The sequence below is a fragment of the Pseudorasbora parva genome, chromosome 2 (genome assembly GCF_024679245.1).
Source record: "Pseudorasbora parva isolate DD20220531a chromosome 2, ASM2467924v1, whole genome shotgun sequence".
Taxonomy (NCBI): Eukaryota; Metazoa; Chordata; class Actinopteri; order Cypriniformes; family Gobionidae; genus Pseudorasbora; species Pseudorasbora parva.
In genome coordinates, this window is record NC_090173.1 from 61,399,129 (window position 1) to 61,412,235 (window position 13,107).

Consider the following 13,107-nt stretch of genomic DNA (forward strand, 5'->3'; position numbering starts at 1 on the left):
ATTCATTATTTTATTCATTCAATTTGCCTATTATGGGGGGCAATCGGAGCTCGGGTAGAATATCCTCTCCGAGCCCCTCTATAGCAGACAGCAAGCCAAATCTGTTCACCACTTTCACTACGATTATATGGGCACACAAACTCGTGAATAAACAGCTGTGGTGGAAAAAAAAATGTAATCATAGAAGAAAATTAATTCTAATCATTATGCACGAGAGTTTATTGTTCACATTTATCCATATATCAAATAATCATTATGCATGTGTTTTCTGTTTGTTATGCCTGACTGAGTTAAAATCAACAGAGGGAAACACAGTGACCAACTGATGACCTTAGAGGTCACTGACCACCTAAATATGGGTCACATGACCCTAGGGTCTCAGGGTAGAACTAATTCTGAGGGTCCAGGTGTCAAGATGGAAGGGACATCTATTTGAGTATGTGTAAAAGTACAGAAGGAGGCAGAGATGCTGACCTTGGAAAGGGTATACAAGGACACTCAATAGTTTAATCTGCAGGCAACGCTTCGACTGTTGGCTCTTCTTTTGAAAAAAATAAACCATCTTTATTAAGATTTGTTGTTTATTCAGAGTTGATTAAAAAACTGCCACAACAACAGCAGTTTTCTTTTTTCTGCCTTTTTCAAATTCAAATGCAAAATAAGAAAACACACACTGACCCGCCTGTTTTGTACAAAGCACATTTTCACAAACTTGTAAAACTACTTCTACCAGAACAGTGAGCCTTTCTGAATAACCAATCAGATCAGAGAGATTACGAGTGCCGCCATCTGACTGACATTTTTCTCATTCTCACATTTTACCTGAAAACATTTCCTTGTTCTATAGAAAAGACAGACATTTCAGAGACTACAACACAACAGTTCAGAGCAACAGAAAGAAACTTCTACAAATATGATTTGAGGTGAGTGTTTCATCGTAACTTTTTTTGTGATTTCATTGGTCATTTTGTGCTTCTGAGACTTTCACTTTGATGATTTTATTTAAACCTCTTTATGTCATGATTTGACAGATGATCAAGGTGAGGTGAGGTGAAATGTGAGGTGACATACTTGCGCCATTACTTGCAGCGTGATCATATATATATTTACATAGATACCTCATTTGACCAATCCGCGCAGGCACTAAGGAGGAATATATATATATATATATAGTGAACAATTTAAGGGGGATCAATTTACTTTCCGTACCCACTGTGTATATACACATACAGTGGGTACGGAGAGTGATCAGACCCCTTTAAATAGTTCACTCTTTGTTATATTGCAGCCATTTGCTAAAACCATTTAAGTTCTTTTTTCTTTCTCACTAATTCTGAGAGCAAAAAAAAAAACAAAAAACTATTCTGTGCTTCACTTTCCGGTAAGGTCAAAATACACACTCTGGCATCGTTTATGCCAAGGCATATGACCTACACACAGCGTGTGTGTGTGTGTGTGTGTGTGTGTGTGTGTGTGTGTGTTTTAAGTGGTCCTGGTTAAACTGGTTTTGAAGATCAAATGATTTGCTGTAATAAAGTAACTAAACATCAGCAGCAGTTTCCGTAATAACACATCCATGCATTACCTCTACACATTCTTTCCATTTTACTATGTCCATCTTGTTTCACATACAATGAAAAACTGCAAAACCATTCAAATGCTTTTTATCTGCAGTATTTCAGCAGTCCACTGACGTTACATATTTCATTCAGCCTATGAAATCAGTTCGATTACATCCTCAGGGCACTACATTAGAGAACAGACAAGCCCTCCCAAACTACACTTATAGTTTTAAACAATTATTCCTTGTGAAATCACTTGTATTTGTACACATGTTTTGAATAGTGTTGGCCAGCGGCGTAGCACCAAATTTTGGGCCCTGGGTAGAAACCATCTTGCTGGTACTAAATACCATAATGATACAGGGTTGCCAACTCTCACGTATTTGGCGTGAGACTCACGCTTTCAGGCTGTGTCACGCTCTCACTCTCCCCCTCCTAATCTCACGCCAAATTGCAATATATTGGAAAATATCATGTAATACATTAGGCAATATATTCACATATATGGAATTTAATATTTATATTCTCCAATATATTGCAATATATGAAAGCGGCAATCATTTGTATATTTTGAATGTATAATATATTGTATAATACCATCAATATATTATTCCATGTATTTACAATATATTATAATATATTGCAAGTGATATATTGGTAAATATATTTTCCTTTCGTAAGGGAAAGCTAAGCTTTTATTTTATTTTTAAGTTTTAATGTAAAACTCAAACAATAAATAGTGTTTTGGCGCTAATGTTAAAGCCAGAGGCGTTGAAAAGTGAGTTGCAACATGCTCTCGTCTTCCGGCGGCGCACGCATTGACGCATTGGCGATCACGCATTTTCACGCTTTGGGGATACACAACAGCTTCACTATACAGATGTTTGCAGCACGTTTTGGTAAACAATACAGCATAGTGTGCATTGATTATTAAGTCAGCCATATTCACAGGATGGTTTTATTATGGAGAGTGATAGAGATGCAGCATTGTTAACATTAATGTTATTCTTGTATTTAGCCCTCAGGTATTCCTCACTAATTGTTCACACTCATACTCATTGATGGTCAAGTGTGACCGTAACTATTTATAAATAAATGTTCTTTATTTTAGTTAAATAATATGTATTTAATCTTTTGAGGAGATATTTTGGTACTAAATACTATTTGTGCAATAATTATTGTCAATTAAAGGTAGGGTAGGACTGATCTAAAACACTTTTGTCCGAATTTGTTTAAACTTTCTTTATATGTCAATACTTAATTGAAATGTAAGTTCTCTGAAAAGGAGAGTATAAAACCGAGGGACTTTTTACTCTGCAGTAAACACCGCTCATTATTTCCGTTCGGGACGAAACAAATGATTGGCTTGGGCGACTGTCACTCTCTCTCGCTACCATGGCGACCACCGCTTTCGCTCCAGGATCCGCCCACATGCACGCGCTCGTTTGATTTGAGCAGTTCAAGAGGCAAGAAACCTCGGCAAAATAATGGCAGAGAAGGAGCATTCAAAACTCACAGTGCCGGGTTTTACAGTCAGCGAAGGCAAACAATGCAAAAAAGGAAGACAGTACGAGAAAAGGCAATGCACAGAAAGTCTTTGGATAAACAAAGAAATCAAACGTGAGTAAATATCTCCGTGGCTTTTAGACGATGGTGAGAACTGAGGGACCTGAAAAACGCCTCATTGCTGCTGTATTTCTGCTGGACAGGTCATCTTTCATTTTGATTATACATTTATTTGGTTTATGTTTTCATGAAGCATGTATCAAGACCACATGTAGCTGCCTAATATAGCTAACATAACATTACTTAGCATAAAGTTACAATGTTATACACTAAGCCATTAGTAGAGATGATAAATGCTCAATATGCAACATTTTTTTCCCCTATTATGTACAATAGTATATACTACATATAAATTCATACTGAATCAAGACTGAAAGCATCAAAAAAAAGGCTCACTCCAACCAACCCTGGTGATACCAATGGGTGGGCTATTGCATTTTTACATTTTTATTGCATTTTATTGCAACTATAGAATCACAGGGTACACTAACTGCCAAACTAGACATTCAGTCTCTGAATTACGTTTTAAAATAAGTAATTTTCATTCATTAAGCTTTGCATTAAACTGAGAACAATCCTGTATTTAATGTAAGAACGTGCGCAAGCTAATTTGCATAATGCGTAAAATAGGTGCTATTTGAGGTTTACTGGACGTATGTGGGAAAAAGCGTATCAGAGTAACACGGAACAGTATATTTCTAGATATACCCGGAAACCTCACATATATGGACATATACAGGCACCCGTGAAATTTCACTCTTTCACTCTATCATTGATATCGCGATATGCCACTTTTTTATCATGTAAAAATGTATACCGGTATTATCGTGGACGATATGATATGGCACACCCCTACTCTTGGTAATGTTTTATATACCTCAATAAATATTTTAGATTTTTGTAAATTGTTCTTTGTTTGTATTTTTCCTTTAGGGGGAAAGGAGGGTGGGGTTTATGGTGTGTATATTTGAGCAATATCTGCATAGCTGACCTATAACCAATCATATCACTATGCTATAAGGCCTAGGGTGGGCTTAGTTTTAAAAGTAACCAATAAAATCACTTTACTGGGTCTTAAATGTGTCCTGTCCTCCAATAGCAGTTTGGGTTTTGGGAGTGGTTTTAACCCTTTAGGCGCCAGAGTTTTTTTCCTATAACGTTCGATTTTGACATCTTAATTTCAAAAGGCTATATCTTAAAAGTGATAAAAGATAGAAACTTTCTGTAAATTAGAAAAATATTTAGGAGGACCCTAAGTTTATGTAGAGATTACATTTTCCCATCTAATTTGCATATTATGACGTCATAACGTGGTGGCAATCTTGGATTATAGAATTTTCATGAAAAGCCACATGTTTAAATGATAAAATGCAGCACTTCTTTCCCCCCAAAATGTCCCTCACCTTCTGTGTGCTATATTGCACAATACTGAATATTCAGGTAAATATTAAACAAACTGTGTAAATCATTACTAATAAATGGTAGAAACAAACCGAATGCATGTAGCGGTTTGCCTTTTGCTGTAGAGATTTTCCATTTACTACATACAGTAAGCACTCTGATTCCATATATAGGGCACATATATATTATATATTATGCATAATAGCCCCTCTGCCCCATGTCAGCGCGTCTGCTCGCGTCCAGATCTGCCTCACGCGCCGCCGAGTGTGCACAGCCACGGCCAGTGTTATTGTCATTTTGACTCTCCACCCTGCCTCCACGTTGCCCTTGAACTTGCTTATGAATACGTCGACCTCTTCTAACATACCCAGTGGCGTTAGATAAAGTCTCCACCACAATACTGTCGCCCCGATCGCGGAGAGGTGCGCGGTGAGAAGACGCGCGCTTCATGGTGAGCGCGGCAAAAATCTCCTGCGGCCGCCTCATTCCCAACACTAACACACCTGCTAACTTCGCGATGAACACTCGGACCCCGGGAAACATTATTCTCACCACTGAGATTGGGCAAAGGACCATCTACATTGGGCAAATGATCCACCGTTTGTGCTTTAGTGTAACGTTAGGTTTAGTTTCACTGTCAGAATCACCGTCATCTCATATTTCCCTTCAGAATCAGGGTTCGCGAATAGAAGACCCAACACTTCATTATGGGTAAGCTTTATTGATGCCATTAGAAAATAATAATAGTAATAATAATCTAATGCAAATACTCGCTGACGTTGACAATGCTCTGAGAAAACGGCTCACTCGCACGTCAGCTCCGCTTTTGTTTACACTAGGGCCGGGACTCGATTAAAAAAATTAATCTAATTAATTAGAGGCTTTGTAATTAATTATTCGAAATTAATCGCATTTTAATTGAATATAAATATTTGACCTGAGAACAATGAGAAGTAATTTTTCACATGTATTTTTAGTATACCATTGAATAATGACTGAATACATAAGCTTAATCAACAAAATATTGTTTATTTGTTTCAGTCCAGCAGACCAGCGCAATGTTTGCCATTAAGTTTAGCAAAAGCATATTTGTGATATTTGAGGCTCGATGTGCTGCGGTGATACGCAAATTCCTTGTTGTGTAGCTTGCTCACAACCATGCTCTTGACAACGCTTCCATTCTTTCATTTTTTAAATCAAAATTTCCCATCCACGGGGCCAAGCAAAGCAGTCTCATCAGCTTCTTCGTTCCATAGCTTCGTTCATGTTCACATGGTTTGTTGTTGTCGTGACTCCGGAGCGCTAGTTGGTGTTCCAGTATAATTGGTCCGTCGAAACTCATTCATTGAAAAACATTGAAAAACGTTTTTTTTTTGCGTAATTAATTAACGCGTTAAAGTCACGTAATTAATTAATCTTAATTAACGCGTTAAAGTCCCGGCCCTAGTTTACACTGATTGCAATGCGCTCTTGCTCGTATATTTTGTATAGAATCATGATGTTTGTATGAGTCAGGGATGAAGTACAACATGTCTACCATCTAGTGGAGAGGAGGTTGAATGAAATTTGACACCCTATTTGACAAAGTCAGCCGTTTTATTCAGTAACGCATCTTGTCGAGTAAACTCGACCGTGGCGTCTAGAGGGTTAAAATAACAACCAATCCAGTTTGAGTTGAAAGACCAATAGGGGATGGGAGGCAAAGCTGCTCAGAGGTGTGAAAATGTCTCCTAAAAAACCCTGATGGGATTACTTGCCATGGCAACAAATGGCTGTAGCATGGAAGTATACGGCAACAACATACATCCGATCTGGTATCACTTCGGATGTATACGGATATATACCGATCCATGGAATTTGGATTCTATGCAGAAAAGCCCAGAGAACGACTTATTTGGGGGTAGTTTGGGATTTGGTTCCTTGCCTCGGGGCCCACTCTAGGGGCGCCGTGTCGCAAAATGCTAATGGCAGACGCCTCCCTGATGGGCTGGGGTGCGATCTTATGTGGTCTACCAGCCCAAGGGAAATGGGAGGGTCATCAGCTCAGTTGGCACATCAATTGCCTCAAGTTGATGGCTGTATTTCTGGCCCTGAAATACTTTCTCCCCCCAATTGAGGGGCTGTCATATCCTTGTGCTGGTGGACAATACAGCAACAGTTCCTTACATAAATCACCTGGGAGGTCTACGCTCACACAAATTGAACAAAATAGTGAGGCAGTTTACATTCCGGGGCACTTGAATGTGGCGGCAGACTTACTGTCCAGACAGAATCTACATATGGGGGAATGGAAACTCCACCTAGAAGTGATCAAGCAGATCTGGACCAAATTTTATACAGCAGAAGTGGACCTCTTCACCTCTTATCAGACAGCACAATGTCCCCTCTACTTCTCTCTCAGTCACCCAGCTCTGCTGGGTCTGGATGCGATGGCCCCCATACATGGCCCATAATGCGCCTGTATACCTTCCCTCCAGTCGCTCTGCTCCCGGGAGTTATAACCAGGGTTTGCCAACAAGGGTCTGAGAGATAATGTCTTGGAGATAATGTCTCTCCTTGACGGCAAGGAAGGACCTTCTGTCTCAGGCGAGCGGTAAGATATTTAATCCCAGGCCCGACCTGTGGAGCCTTCATGTTTGGCCCCTGAGGGTCACAAACTGAGTGAAACTGGACTTTCATCTGATGTTATTTAGACTATTCTAATTAATAGAGCTCTTTCCACAAGAAGAATATATGCCAATAAATTGTGTCTTTGAAAGATGGTGCACGACACATAAGGCAGACCTAGTCAACTGCCAGGTTGCTTCAGTTCTGGATTTTATGCAGGAAAAGCTGTCAGCAGACACACCACTTCTAGGGTCTATGTGGCAGCATTTTCGGCTTGCTATGCCCTGGTTGATGGGGTGCCACATGGGAGACATCCTCTGCTCGCTTGCTTCATTTGTGGGGCCAGACGACTGAGGCCCCCTGTAAGAACCAAGATCCCTTAATGAGACTTAGTTATAGTCCTCAAAGGTTTGGTTGAGACCCCTTTGAACCTCTCGAGTCAGCATCTGACAAACTTCTGACAAAAGATGTTTTTTCCACCAGTGACATAGCCGTGCCACCAAACAAACCATGTCAGATTGGGTCAGGGATGCTATTGCTCTTGCCTATGAGGCGCGCGTTCAAGCGTCGCCTTTAGGATTAAGGGTTCACTCCACCAGGGGGGTCCCCTCCTCTATTGTATTAGCAAGGGATGTCCCCTTATAAAGTGTTTGTGATGCGGCAGTTTGGTCCGCACACATTCATTAGATTTTAAATTCTGGATGCTCATGCCACGCCAGGCTCTCATGTCCTTGCATCCACGTTGCAAGCTAATGTCTGAGGCTTCTTGCATTCCTGTACCACACCTTCTTCCACACCTACACAACCACAAGGAGTCCAGAGACCATCATGCACAGCGGCGTGGGTATTCTCATTCCCAAAGCGCTAAAAGCTAGTGCGTCATTAAGTGAAGCTTTTGAAAGGGAACTCTCGGGGTTCCCTCTCGAGGATGAGTTTTAATCCAGACTATATCACCCCACTGAAACTGCGCATCTTTCCATCTGGAACTGTAATATATAGCTCTTCTGGCTTGCTGCTGACGTTCTACCGTTCTTTTTTGGATGGTTTTTGGATACTTCCCCAGGTTTTGCATAACTCGAACAGAATGTTGGAGGTAAATTGTGCTCCGGTATTTGGGTACCCCCAATGAGTAAAGACATATTCCCTTATAATTCAAACAATCTTTTGTGTCTTGCTACGCCTAAGGGGCAACATCTCTACCACTTTGTGGAGTAATCAACTATAACAAGTAGGGTTGGGCATTGTTTTGATTTGAACGATTCTGATTCCGATTCTTACTTTCAGTTCCGTTTTTTTTCGATTCTCGATTCCGATTCTTCTCACTGCTATTTTCAATACCACGGGGGGGAAACGCTGCATATACTGTCAATTAGATATTTTTTATATAATTTTTTTTTTGTCTGTCTTTTGAAAGTCTAGGCAATCAAACATTTCTTCTGAAGAGATCACTTTATATGATAAAGTTTTTAAGATTTTTCTCCCATATAAACATTGATCAATTACTATTAAAATTCTCTCACAAATATTTGCTAACTCAATGTATTTTTTACAACGGGGTAATTGTGTTGCAATAGCTTACACACAGCACAAGGAAGCTTGATTTTGAATGGTAAATTGAATTTAAAAAGATGACTAAACAGTAATTATATAAGAATAAATAAACATATTACAAAAAATAGCACAAGTAAATAAAATAGAATAAAATATATAAATGAAATAGACTGCTTTATTTTTTCAGGTAGGTCTAACATTCAGGTAAGAAACTGAATTAAAAAACGCAAAGTGGCTAATTAAATTGAAAATAACATTGGGTAATGTATTTTGCAAAAAATTAAATAGTTTCATATAAAACCATTAAAGTTACACACGTTGATCAGTCAAGAGCAGTGTGATCGTTTGTCTTTTTGTAGTTTGACTTTGAATAACAAATGACTGCTGTCCCTTTAAGAACTGCCGCACTCATGGATCCTGAACACTGTTCCTGTTACTCATTCTTCATTTCTTCCTGAATTGTTTACGACTGTGTTTACATTAATACTCTTCAAAATGTGCACTGAGAATTTGGTTGATTGTATTTGATCAATAATAAGCTGGAAAAATAAGCAAATATTTGCACTTGTATGTCAGAGGGGGCTTTATTACGGTATGTGTGTGTGTGCGCTTCAGATGTGAGCTTGAAATCTGAGGGATTCGTAGAATTATGTGCAATCCCGCGCGAAGTTCAGACCGATCACACACACTAACACGCTGTCATAGGGAAAAGTCCAGCAGAACGCGCGTTCGCCGTGTTCAGAGGGTAACCAGGCTGAGTGCGGCTGCGCGTCATCTCGCTGTCGGTCAGAGAAGGAGAGGAGAGGAGGGTGCAGCTGGGATCGATACTGTAGAAACTGAGCAGGCTATCGTATCTTTTCAGATATTTCAGTATCGATATTTTTGACAACACTAGTTGCACTGTGCCGACCCAGGCTTTTTAAAAGTGAAATAAATCCACACTTCAGAGCGCCGTTTACCAGGCTAAAAGAACAAGCGGGCGCGCAAGCACCGTAAATCAGGTGGCCATGGAAACCAAAACTTGCGCGTTTGGAACCGATGATCGGAACCGAAAACAAATTTTCTAAACGATTCCAATGGAATCGTTATTTTTTAAACGGTTCCAAGTTGGAACCGGTTCTCGATGCCCAACCCTTATAACAAGGAGGTAAGTGTTTTGTCATGTTTATATTTTTGACAGATATCGCATCTCTTGACATATTGCCAGATATCTGCGAACCGTTGGCCACCAAGCCACCTCCAAGAGCCTCAGCAGGGTTTTTAGACAACCCAGATGTCCTCCCAGAGAGTTGTCATGAAAAAAGTGTAGAAATCCAGATATTAATGCCTGAGGAACAACCATTGGAATTTGTCTCTGTTGTTCTTTACCAGTAGCTGATGATATAACATCCCCTGGTGGACCTCAAAGGTAATCTGTTGGTCTTGTACCTTCCTGATTTTGGGGTCTGACTTCAGGCGTCAATAGTACTGTCACCACTTTGTGCTATAGAAATTTCAGCTAGTGTGTATTTTAGACGTTATGGTCATACAGTTTGCATCTCTCTCCACAGGCTCACATGCTCTAGTCCACTGAGAGGAGGTCTTGGGGCTATTGAAGGCCAATGTTAAAGCAGCATGATCACTGTAAATGTCAAACTGCCTCCCTTCAAGGTAATGCCTCCATTTTTCCATGGTCAGACACTTTTCAGAGGTAATCTAGTTTCAGAGTAATTTAGTTCTGCTCCTCATAATGTCCTAGAAGCATAAGCTATTACTCTTTCCCCTTCAGGTTTTTGTTGGGTGATAATGTCTCCTAAGCCTACATCACTGGAGTCAGTATGCACCTTAAAAGATTGGCTGAGGTTAGACTGCATCAATACTGGAAGGTGTTGTTGCATTTTTTTGATGGTATCAAGGCTGGCTTGACACTCAGAAGTCCAGTCCCATTTTACTCCCTTCTTTTTCCGGTGATTCAAAGGGGCAGTGAAGTCAGCAAAATGGAGAATGAATTTGTGGTACCACCCGGCTAATCCCAGAAAGCGTTAAAGAGCTTTGAGGTCTTTGGGAGGAAGACTGGGCAACGGCAGCATTTTTTCATTACACTATCAACCTCCACTCCTTTCACTGAGACAATGGAACTTTAACTGTCTTTTAAAGAAGTGACACTTCTTCATGTTAAGGGTAAGAGATGTCTGGTCAAGTCTTTGCATTACGGAGTTCAGGAGTTTTATGTGTTTCTCTAATGATCATGAATAGATGATTATATTATCTATATATATGAAACAGAATGTTCCTGAATGTTCCGAAACAGGTGTTGCCAGCACCTTCTCCATAAGCCTCTGGAATGTGGCAGCGGCATTCAAGAACCCATACGGCATGAAGCGGAATTGGAATAGCCCCTGGTTGGTGATGAAGGCAAATTTTTCTTTGCTCCCTTCCTCCATATCCATCTGCCAATATCCTGGCTGTAAATCCAATGTGCTGAACCAGGTGGTGCTGTCCATAGATTCCAAGATGTCATAAATAAGTGGCATTGGATAAGCGTCAGGTGTGGTTTTCTTGTATAGACACCTATAGTCCACACAGAACCTGTAGGATCCATCAGGTTTGGGTGGACCAGGGATGAGCATGGAGAGCAGGATGGCTTAATGATGTGTTCTTTTAGCATTTGGTCGACCTAGTCATCAATAATATTTTTCTTGAAAGGTGAGAGCCTATATTCTCTAGATTTTATCGGCATTTCATCAGATAGGATGATTGTGTGATGTTCCACTGATGTTTTGCTAAAGACATTAGAAGTGGTGTGAGGCTAGGTATCCATCAGCTTCAGCAACTCTTCTTGATTGTCGGAGTCCCAGCTCGGAGTAGCCTCAGTGTGCATGGTAGTAAGTGGTGGTTCCCAGATGTGAGGTAAGGCATAGTAAAGACTCACATTGACAGTATGGGATCCTCTTTCACCCACCGGCATTGTAGACAGTGCCGAATTAACCAAGGCAGTTAAGAAATGATAGTGTATATACTATATCCTTTCCCCGTTTTCAGGCCGTATCTACCTTGACTGACATCCACAATGACTTCAGTTATCCTCAGAAAATCCAATCGAGCTATAATGGGAAAGGCCAGGTGATCATCTTTCATTATATAGGTCTCAACCCTGCATACTCTATCATGTCATTTATAGCTGATGGTTTTCTGGTTAATAACTGGTGCACTTTTCCATCTGCCATGATGAATCGTTGAGGGGAAACAGGTGTGTCAAATGAAGCCTATTCTCCTAGCAGTTTCCACATGTTTTCCTGCATCAGTGTGTAAGTATTCCCTGTATACAACACTGTCTTCACTTCTTTACCTTAAACTATAACCGGAACCAAGAGAAGAGAATTCAGAGACCTCGGCTTATGTTCCTCCTCTGTAAGGTAATCATCTGGAAGAAACGCAACCATAAATACCTCTTTGAAAGATTGCTAATCTGTTACCTTGCTTTTTAAAGAAGCTCCTCCCAGAACCATGTTCAGGGTGCCAACCAGTTCCACACTGGAAAATAGCTTGATATCCAGAAGGTTTTTCCACTGGCCAATGAAGTTGAGCACATCCAAAGTCTCAAAGGAATCACCAAAGATGGGGAACTCCAGCTGAATCGGGGGCCTCTGCAGAAGGATGTTGAACTTGGAATAACCGGAGGGTTAAGCACATCAGTGAGTGGAGAAGACACATGAGAGATATCATACATAGCATTGTCAGTCAGAGATGGGGGGAATTTAACTCTAGTTGCTGGTATAGGAGTTCTATCTTCGTGAATGGATGAAATGGAGGTAGTTTGTGTGTATGGCTATAATCTAGAGAGAGAAGGGGTACTGGTGAAACATAATTTCTTCAGTTTATTTTCCCCTCTTACATCTCTTCACTAGAAACAATCAGCCTCAGCTCTCTCCAACTTTTCCATGGAGTGCCAGAAATAATCCTCCAACTCTGCTAAACCATTGTCCACTGCCTCCCGGAAACTAGTTTCAGTGTCAGCCGAGTGCTTACATTCCTGTTCAATGGATGTAACTTTTGAATTAAGATCCAATAAATCCACTTTGAGCTTATCAATCTGTGCTTGCGTCGTTTGTACCACATTTACATTCACTACACAGCAATCATCATCATCAACAACATCAACACCTGATATATACAATGAAATAAGCATAGATAATATTTCACTGGTCACATTGCAGGTGCCTGCAGTGAAATCTGCACTTGTTGACTTCCTAGCTTTACTTACTTCAGGTACATTATGTTCAGGGTTGTCAGTGAATATTACAGCTGGTGTAAGATTTTCAACATTTACATTTGTCTCCTCCTCCATTTACAGAATTCTACAGTAAAAAAAAATCCAAAAAGAAACAGAACATTTCTGTACGGGCCACCAATACGTAACACTCCACTAAACAACTATGTA

At 40.2% G+C, this 13,107-nt stretch overlaps 1 long non-coding RNA gene across 3 annotated transcripts; it reads left to right on the plus strand.

Annotated features, from left to right (window-relative positions):
- Positions 1 to 838: 838 nt before the first annotated feature.
- LOC137047961 (uncharacterized) lies at positions 839 to 12,735 on the plus strand. 3 transcript variants are annotated; one of them, XR_010899296.1, is made up of 5 exons: positions 9,338 to 10,095; positions 10,238 to 10,337; positions 10,456 to 10,528; positions 10,645 to 10,847; positions 10,978 to 12,735. It is a non-coding gene; the product is annotated as an uncharacterized lncRNA (long non-coding RNA). The 3 variants fall into 3 exon arrangements; XR_010899295.1 differs by lacking the exon at positions 9,338 to 10,095 and adding an exon at positions 839 to 923 and having other exon boundaries at positions 10,456 to 10,847; XR_010899293.1 differs by having other exon boundaries at positions 10,456 to 10,847.
- Positions 12,736 to 13,107: the final 372 nt, after the last annotated feature.